The sequence below is a fragment of the Gobius niger genome (assembly GCF_951799975.1).
Source record: "Gobius niger genome assembly, chromosome: 13".
Taxonomy (NCBI): Eukaryota; Metazoa; Chordata; class Actinopteri; order Gobiiformes; family Gobiidae; genus Gobius; species Gobius niger.
Window position 1 is genome coordinate 31,900,888 of NC_136864.1, and position 10,040 is coordinate 31,910,927.

Sequence of the window (10,040 nt, forward strand, 5' to 3'; positions counted from 1 at the left end):
CGGCCCGTGAATTTAGAGAATCCTCGCCCTCATCAGGCCCATGTTTGTATGGATTTATAGCTCAGTGATAGTGTGGTCGTCTCAGCCTTGACACTTTTGTAATGCTTTCTCCTTTTACATGGGCCGCTGCACACTTGTCCAAGTTTAAAACACATGAGCGCGGGGCATTTCACAAGATATTTTTTTCAGGTCAGCTGCCATTTACTGTCCCTCTGTAGGGTCATAGCTAGAGTGTTGGTTTCCCAACTGTGAGATTGCTGGATCAATTCTCACCTTGTCTCTTTTTTGTTTTTTTTGGACTCGGCACCAAATGGATATAAGATGAATCAACGCCTATGTTCCCACCCTCTTGAAAAACGTGGAAAGAACGCTTCCAGAATATGCCAACTAAAGACAAAGAAATTGAGGCAACACTGGGGACATTGTTGAAAACAATTGAAAAAATTGTATGGGGGGACACATGACCTGAATTGACCACTCTCCCCCAGTGGTGTCCTGGGAACGAATGTCAAACCGGTAATTTAAAGAAGAGTAGCCCACATCAGGCCCACATTATTATGGAGTTACGGCTCAGGGATAGTGCGCTGGTCTTGGGTGTAGGAGGTTGCCAGTTCAAATATGGTTCTGACACTTCTAGAATGCTCTTGTCTTGCCGACGCAAGCGTGAGGCCAGGTTGGGTGTGAGGCAGAGGCGAGAGCAGGTTTGGAGAGAGAGAGAGCGGGGACGGCCACAAGGGGCAGCGCGCGGGCTTGCAAGGGTATAGAGCGAGCAGAGGTGGTCGCAAGGGGGGAGTGCGCCAGGGGCGAAGGCCTTAATCAAAGGGTCTATAGTCAAAATGTTTACTAAAAGTTTACTAATTGTCAAAAATGTTTACTAAATGTTTACTAATAGTCAAAATGTTTACTGAATGTTAACTAATGGCCCCCATAATAACCCCCATGAGCTGCCACCTTAACGTGGTGGGGTTGTTTGAGTACCCGAATGATCCGAGGAGCTATGTTGTCCGGGGCTTTATGCCCCTGGTAGGGTCTCCCATGGCAAACAGGTCCGAGGTGACGGGTCAGACGAAGAGCAGCTCAGAAGACTCTTATGGACGTACACTACACAAGGACCGTGACGTCGCCCGGCATGGCGCAGCCGGGGCCCCACCCTGGAGCCAGACCTGGGGTTGGGGCCCGAACGCGAGCGTCTGGTGGCCGGGCCTCTGCCCACGGGGCCCGGCCGGGCACAGCCCGAAGGGACGACGTGGGCCCGCCCTCCTGTGGACCCACCACCCGCAGAGGGATCCATAGGGGTCGGGTGCAGAGAGGACTGGGTGGCAGTCGAGGCCGGGTGCCTCGGCGACCTGGTCCGCAAGCTGAAGAAGGAGTCCTACCTGGCCTTGTTGGCTTGTGGGACTCCGGAGGCAGTTGAGAGGTACCGGCAGGCTAAGCGTGCTGCAGCTCGTGCGGTCACAGAGGCAAAAACTCGGGTCTGGGAGGAGTTCGGAGAAGCCATGGAGGAAGACTATCAGTCGGCCTCGACCGATAGTCGGCCTTGACTATCGGCCTCGACCTCGACCGAGGCAAACCGTCCTGAGGCGCCAGACGGTTTGCCTCAGGAGGGGGAAGCAGTGCGGTTTTCGTCCTGGTCGTGGCACACTGGACCAGCTCTATACCCTCCGTCGGGTGCTCGAGGGTTTGTGGGAGTTCGCCCAACCAGTCCACATGTGTTTTGTGGACCTGGAGAAAGCGTTCGACCGTGTCCCTCATGGTGCCCTGTGGGGGGTGCTCCGGGAGTATGGGGTCCGGGGCCCTCTGCTAAGGGCTGTCTGTTCCCTGTATGAGCAGCAGGAGCTTGGTTCGCATTGCCGGCAGTAAGTCAGACCTGTTCCCGGTGCGTGTTGGTCTCCGCCAGGGCTGCCCTTTGTCACCGGTTCTGTTCATTACTTTTATGGACAGAATTTCTAGGCGCAGCCAGGGGCCGGAGGGTGTCCGGTTTGGGAGCCTCAGAGTCTCATCTCTGCTGTTTGCGGATGAAGTTGTTCTGTTGGCTTCAACGAACCAGGACCTTCAGCTGCTCTGGGGAGGTTTGCAGCCGAGTGTGTAGCGGCCGGGATGAGGATCAGCACCTCCAAATCCGAGGCCATGGTTCTCCACCAGAAAAAGGTGCTTCCCCTCTACAGGTCGGTCCTTACCTCAAGTGGAGGACTCCAAGTATCTCGGGGTCTTGTTCACAGTGAGGGACGGATGGAGCCACCCTGCGAGATCGGGTGAGGAGCTCAGTTACCCGGGAGGAGCTCGGAGTAGAGTCGCTGCTCCTTCACGTCGAAAGGAGCAGCTGAGGTGGCTAGGGCATCTGTTTCGGATGCCTCCTGGTCGCCTCCCGCGGGAGGTGTTCCAGGCATGTCCTAGTGGGACAAGGCCTCGTGGAAGACCCAGGACACGCTGGTGGGACTATGGGACTCTCTGCTGAGACTGCTGCCCCCGCGACCCGGCCCCGGATAAAGCGGAAGAAAATGGATGGATGGATGGAACTTAAAGCTCAAATTTTTCTTTAAATATAATGGAATGATCTGTGTCAAAATATCCCAATAATACCGTTACAAAGCAATAAATCAATATTTTGTTTGACAGGACCTTTATTTAACCAGGAGAGTCCCACTGAGAACAATCTCTGGAGACATCCATGAACCTGCAACCAAAAACAAATGAACAGACCACAGGCCAAAGCTATCAGGACATTCTGACTCTAAGGCTTGTATTTGAATCACGAGTTTGAATTGTCAAAATGAATTATGAGACAAACTTTGCACATCAGTTGCTTAAGGTCCTAAAACTTTCATCAGGCAAATTGTTGATGGCCTGGTGTTGGTTCGAGAAGGGGCTAAACTAATGTGCTCGATCAAAAATAAGTGCAATGAAAAGACTAAATGATTGTACTCTTTGAGATTTGACAAAATATCTGCACGACTGAAAATGTTCAACTTTTTTATAGCTTCCAGCACTGCAGATTTGTTTGTCCAATCTCAAAGGTTGCAGTGATTTAGGTCTTATACTGTGCACTTTAGACTTTCAGACCAAAACCTGACCTCTGCACCCTGTATTCCTAACTGGGACGCTGTCAGGACCCACCACAGTCCAAGAATGGCAAATGTGACCCAAATGGAGAATTAAATGTTCTTATATATTTTGTAAAATATTTATTGATGTTGAATAAACATTCAATAAACATATAGAGCTAAAGATATGATCAAAACAACAGTTATGTTTACATAAACAGATGTTTCCATACTTATAAAGGAGATGAATAATGAAAGAAATGCACTCTAGAAAAGGCTTGCGACCCACTGAAAATTTTTCTGTGACCCACTTTTGGGTCCCGACCCACCAGTTGAGAACCACTGCTATAAGGAACTTGACGTGCCTCGCACAAATAAATACATATTTCAAAACTGTGGCAGACAGCAGGTCACTGATGAAAACATTGTGTTGGGTGTAAATACTTTTCAAGGTGATGCTGCTGTGTTGGGAGCAGAAAACAGAAAAGCATAAAACAAAAAAATGAAATAGTTTTGAAATTGAAACGTGCCACTTCCTGCATAAAGTTGTTTGTTTTTTTCATTACTATTTAGTTTTTATTTAATAATTAGCTCTAATTATTAGAATTAGCTCTGAATTAAAAAGTCCTACCTTAATGAACACAGTGTTGTTCTCCAGACAAGTTTTAACATCCAACATAATGTTTTTGAAGCGCTGCCACCGCTGTCCACCACTACTATAATATATTAGTGCTGAAATATTTGTTTTTTTGTGGGAGAATCTGCTAATCCCTCTTTGGAAAGTAACGGAAGCAGACGACCAGCCTCAGTCTGAAAGTCCAGTGGGACTTTCTGTGAGCAAAAGCCAATTATGTTTAGGCCTCACACAGATTAGAATTGAACCCAGAACTCTTTCGGTTAGATGGGAGTGCTAACCACTCAGCCATTGTACCACTAGTTTGTACAAATTGTTAAAAATGTTTCTAATTTTATACTTGACCATCATTTAACCAGTCCTGGTCCCAAAGGGAAACATGTTTTTTGTGGTAGGGGAAACCGGAGTACCCGGAGGAAACCTACGCAGACACGGGGAGAACATGCAAACTCCACACAGAAAGGCTGTGAGGCACGAGTGCTAATCACTGCACCACGTGTCGCCCATAAGACAAGGCTGCCCTCGCTGCAACAACAGGACAGGAAGGAGAGGGACTCATCCAAGCAGGAGGCTCCGAGGGTCACAGGTCACAGATGGGGTCAGCTGAGGTCAGTCAGTAACTGCAGCATCGCGCAGGGATCTGAAACAGAAACACTTCCCAGAGGGGAGTGGGACAAAGAACCAACTGCAGGTGAAGTCAACATTGTTTACAAAGACAGAACGTGCAATAGGAACCAGAAGATAGAGCTCAGCGAGTGTCGGGCAGAGAAGTAACTCATTAGATGTAAATGAGAGATCAGGTTTTTGAGGCGCGCTATGAATTTAGAGTGTGTATCCTTGGTTTTACAGCACTCTTGCCATACTGACTACAGCACCAGTGGACATCAGCACGGCAGACAGCACAGTGAAGAGGACTTGTGCACACCAGACACAACCAAAGATCCACACCCCTGAATTAATTCAAGCATTATCGGCTCACTGCACTCGCTGGTTCTAACTACTTTGCTAATACTGCTTTTTCTTGAGCTTGTTCAAAGAGAAACGTAGAAAAACAACCAGAGCATCAAAAACACAGCAGCTACTGGATGCTATGTAGCTGCTGTGGAGGGGTGGGGGTAACTTGATCTCTTGTGCTGCATCCACGGACTTCTTGAAGCACGCGGCTCTGAGTCTTGTTCTGTTCGAGTCTATTTTAAAATGACCGGTAGATGCCTCGCACGAACGCTACTGTGAAAAAGAAAATGCCAAAGCGTCCTCACTCATAGACTCACTGTGAATGATGACGTCCCAGTCTGCCCTCTCTCTTTTTGACATCAGAGAAAAAGAGTTTCCCAAAGCGTCCTCACTCATAGACTCACTGTGGATGATGACGTCCCAGTCTGCCCTCTCTCTCTTTCGACGTCAGAGAAAAGAGTTTCCCAAAGCGTCCTCACTCACAGACTCACTGTGAATGATGACGTCCTCGTCTACCCTTCTCGTTTCGCCGTCAGTACGAGGCATCTAACCGGAGCTTCAAACAGAGCCGAACAGATGACCAGAGCCGCGTGGAGCCTCGCGTGTGCAGCTGGACATGAGCAGTCCCTCAGAAGCCCCACTGTCAGGTGCTTCCCGTAGCCTTTCTCTCTTCTCTCTGCTCAGCCGGTCGTGAGCGCATTCAAGACCTTAACCAGGGGTGGTTCTTGATGTCCTGCAGGCTCAGGCGATCATCCGGGTTCTTGTCCAGACAGCCCTGAAGCAGGTCTCTGCAATCTGCACACACAAAACATTCAGATTAATTCATATGAGAGCAATATGAGAATAAGCTTGCAATATTCGATAATTTATTACAAGTTAAAAAAGCCTTTAATGTGGCAAGCTAGTTAGTAACATACCTGGTGGAATGGTGTGTGGAATAGGAACAGGCCTCATTGAAGCAATGATCTTCTGTTTGGCCTGGGGCCTTTTCTGGAAGAGCATGATATACAGCGTCAACCCCAGCTGCCACACCGTAGTGGGTCCTGCAGTGTACATCTTCTGCCGAAACCATTCTGGAGAAGCGTACGCCGGAGTGCCTGAAAACACAACAACATGTCAAGTTACGCTCACTGTCAAGAGGAGGTAAACACATCATACTGTAGCATGAGCTAATTTCCCATGAATAGTTTATGTCGTCACTACTACTGTCACACAACTGAAGAATAGCTCAGGAAATTTAAATCACAATGAGTATTTTACCTTGCGGCTCCTGAAACGTCTCTCCGGGTTGGAACAAAGTGGCGTAGCCAAAGTCGATGATCCAGGCTCTTGGAGTGTCGGTCTCTGTCTCCACCAGCACGTTTTCTGGCTTGAGGTCACGGTGGAAGATGCCTTGAGACTCAATTTCAATCGCGCTGTCCACCACCTGACGGAAGATAGTCTGAAACAAGACAACATTCATGTGTAAAGCATTGGTAAACACTCGGCTGACCAACAAATGTGAACGTGTCCTTACTTTGGCCGTATCGATGCTGATTCCGTTGTCTCTGTGTCTGTGCTGGTACGCGTGGAGGTCAATGCAGGGCTCAGGTCTCTCCAGCACTAGCCCGATCTGCTCACCCAGGTCATACCAGTCCAGTAGCTGCGGACACACCCTGCAGTCTGAGGCGTCGGGGCCCGCCCCCACCTTCATGAGGTAAAACACCTCATCTGGAACTCTGCGCTTGTCTCCATCTATCTCCTGCAGAGCACACAGAGGAAAAGTTAGCCATGTTCAAACAAAGGTATGACAATAGAATGTACTTTGAGGAAATATTGATACGTACCACATCCATATACTTGACGTAGGTCTTCAGAACACTCTTTAGAACCACCTGTAGAGAAAAATCCGATGTTGTTACTGGACATATTGGTTTGAACACACACACAGATTAGTTAACTTTTTTTCTCTTAACAATTTACAATTATTCTATAAGGATTCAGGTGTTGTGTAATTTCATGAAAAAATAAAAAGGTACTTACTGGCTTTTTGTCCTCTTTGCGAATTCCGGCAAATACTCTCCCGAAGCCTCCTTCCTGAATCATGTTGAACCATGTGTACTTCTGGTGAAGCTCTGGAGAAGACACAAAAGTAATTCTTAGTTTTTATTTATTTATTTTTTACCTAAAACTAGGTGAATCATCCAGGCTTAAGAATCTGCCTTTTGATACTTACCATCCTGACTATTAGTTGTCGTTCTGTCTTCTCGATGTCTCTGGCCTCTCTTCTGTTTTAAAGGCCCCTTGTTGGCGCAGAGATCTGTAGCTGAATCGAAGGGTTTTGTTTCGCCAGAGAAATAAGAAGGCGTTGAATCCTTTGAGAGGTTTTCCCTGTCTTCTTCGACAGGCCCGTCGACCTCCTCACTGACCATGTGAAACGAGCTATCACTTTGTTCTGGGGAGAAAACAAAAACAAACAAAACACATGTAATAGAAAGTCCTTGTACAGATTTTTTTATTTATTTTGGCCTTAATTGATATCACATTTTTTCAAACCATTATTTGTCTTAACTTTTCTCATTATTGCACATCGCAAAGGTAGGGTTATCAATCATTTCGTCTCAATTACATTAGATTAGACTAACACTAGAAATGGCAAGAATGGTTTAATGCGAAGGACGTTTAAAACTCAATTTAACTTAACACAGAAAACAGAGTAATTGACAACATTTTTCATCTTTGCAAAACCAAACAGTTACTTACCTGATTTGTGAGAGTGTCTTTTGGTCTTGAATTTTGCCTTCCTTGGACGGTCATCAGACTTGGCTTTTTTCTGCGGACTGTCCTCCATCTTGTCTTCGGACTTTCTTTTGTTGCTTTGTACACTGCGAGCTGGAGAGGGACTGTCCTCCATCTTGTCTTCGGACTTTCTTTTGTTGCTTTGTACACTGCGAGCTGGAGAGGGACTGTCCTCCATCTTGTCTTCGGACTTTCTTTTGTTGCTTTGTACACTGCGAGCTGGAGAGGGACTGTCCTGGCTGGCGCAGCTGGTCGTGATGCTCTTATTGTTGACAAAGTTGAGTCCGCTCGGCCCGGGAAGGGGACTGGATGCAGGTCTGAAGCACTTTGGTGTGGCTTTTATCTCCTTGATGGTCGACAGTTTCACATAGGCCGTCAATTTCAACGCTGGACTAGAACTCCACCCTAAAAGACAAATATTATTATCAGTTTGTTGTAATGACTTATGCACAAGCCAGGGCTAAACATTGCTTATTGTAGAGATGCACAATATAGGGTCAAATTAACATTATCATAGTGTATTACACCAAGAAACAAGACATTTTGGCAGCCAACTGTTCTTAAATGTCCAAATGAAATGATAAATCAGAGTATGCTAACGGTTAGCTCAAATTAGCTTCACACTTTATTCAGTTAAGTTGCCAGCACAAAAGAAATGTAGGTTTCACCTCTATTGTGGACGGAAAATGTATATTTCTGACACACTTTTGTAGTGTTTTTAGTTTTAGTCTAATTTCTGTAACTGTCTCGAGTTAGCCAACTGACCTAGCGTTTGCAAGGAGCTAGCAAGTTAGCTAGCTGCAGTCTCAACTTTGCATGAAAGGTTAACATGTCTAGTTGGTTTTGTAGGTAATCTCACATGTAGAAATGTGTGTTTGGAAAAATAAATGAGTACATATTTCTTCAAAGGTCTGTAAAAAGTCAGTTTTGTGTGGCTTTTGCTCTTAAATACAAGACAATATGTTCAACAGCTCAATGCTAACACAATCATAAGCAAAACCTTCATACCTCGAGTTGTCCTCTTTGTCCGGCGAACAGACGGCCAGGATTTGTGACCCATGATGAAGATTTCTTTCTGGATAACGCGAAAACAACAAAAACGTGTTCGGTGTTCGAACTGTATCCAGCAAATCTCTTAAACTTGAACTAAAACAAATTGTCAGTGACCAAAACAGTAAAAGCAACAAAATGTCACTTCTTCTGGCCAACAAACGAAAAGGGCTTGTAACATACAAGTCCAAATAAACTAAATACAGAGACTAAAACAATGTGAGCCCAGCCTGACACAGTGTGGACCACAGAACAACGCTGTGTGACACATTCTGTCCAATGTGTAGACATATGTTATCACCATGACAACCAGATTCTTTTCCTTTTAAGGAAAAGCAATGCAGGAAGTAATTTACATGCAAAGATTCCAATTTCAAACATTAGCTGTAGATTCCATAAATGACATGTAGTTTATATGTTTATGATAGGTGCAGCCAGGTCATGGATTGTTATGTTGACATACGGCCCTATGAGATCTGCTGTTGTTGTTTTATACTTGAAATAAAATGTAAAGATTTGACTTGTTTTTTGGGTTAATGCTCAATAATCAGAATGTTTCTGTGTTTCTACGTGAAAGTGTGTATTTTAATACTTCAATAATCATAATATAGAGATGATGTAACCCAGTGGTTCCCAAAGTGGGGTCAGCCCCGAAAGTTTGTCTACTAAACAAATGCATTGAAATAAAATTGTTTTCAGTCAGGACAGCTGATGGTCCATTTCCAATGGTGTGTTCTGTAGGGGCAGCGGAGGAGAAACCTACACAGGCTATTGTAGGCAGTGTTGAGAGACTGAAGGCAGGAGGCTGTGGTATTTTGGTAAACAATGTCGGCATAATCCAAAATTGGCAACAAAAGTTGAGAAACAGGAAGCTTCTCAGGATACAAACTTAATATAGAAAAAAGAGACTTTTTCCCCATCAATCAATCAGCGAAAAATATTTCTCCTTCTAGCATACCATTTACCTTTTCCACAGCCACATTTAAATACCTGTGCATTAACATTTCACAAACTATGAAGAGTCTTTTTGATAACAACTTTGCTGTTCTCCTTAGCAAAGTAAAGGAAGACCTTCTGAAGTGGGACAAACTCCAACTTACTTTGGCTGGAAGGGCACAAAGCATAAAGATAAACATTGTCCCCCGTTACCTAAATTTTTTCAGTGCCTTCCTCTATATCTATCCAAATCTTTTTTTACCACTGTCAATGGCCTGATTTCGTCATACATATGGAACAACTAACCTCCTTACAACAACTACCTTATTCCAAAGGGCTAGAGTGGATGGTGGTCTAGGACTGCCTGATTTGCAACATTATTACTGGGCATGCAATATGCATAACATTTTATATTGGGCTTTTTATCCTGAAACAGTATGGTGCCAGTTAGAGCGTGATTCCTGTCACCATTCTTTGGTAGCTCTATTTTGTCATCCTGGAAAATCAAAACTCAAACTGTATACAGACAATCCAATTGTATCAGTTACATTAAAAATTTGGCAGCAAATTAAGCACAATTGTAATTGGCAAACACTGCCACTCAGTACTCCTGTTCGGAACACCTTATTTAAAGCAGTACTAAGTAA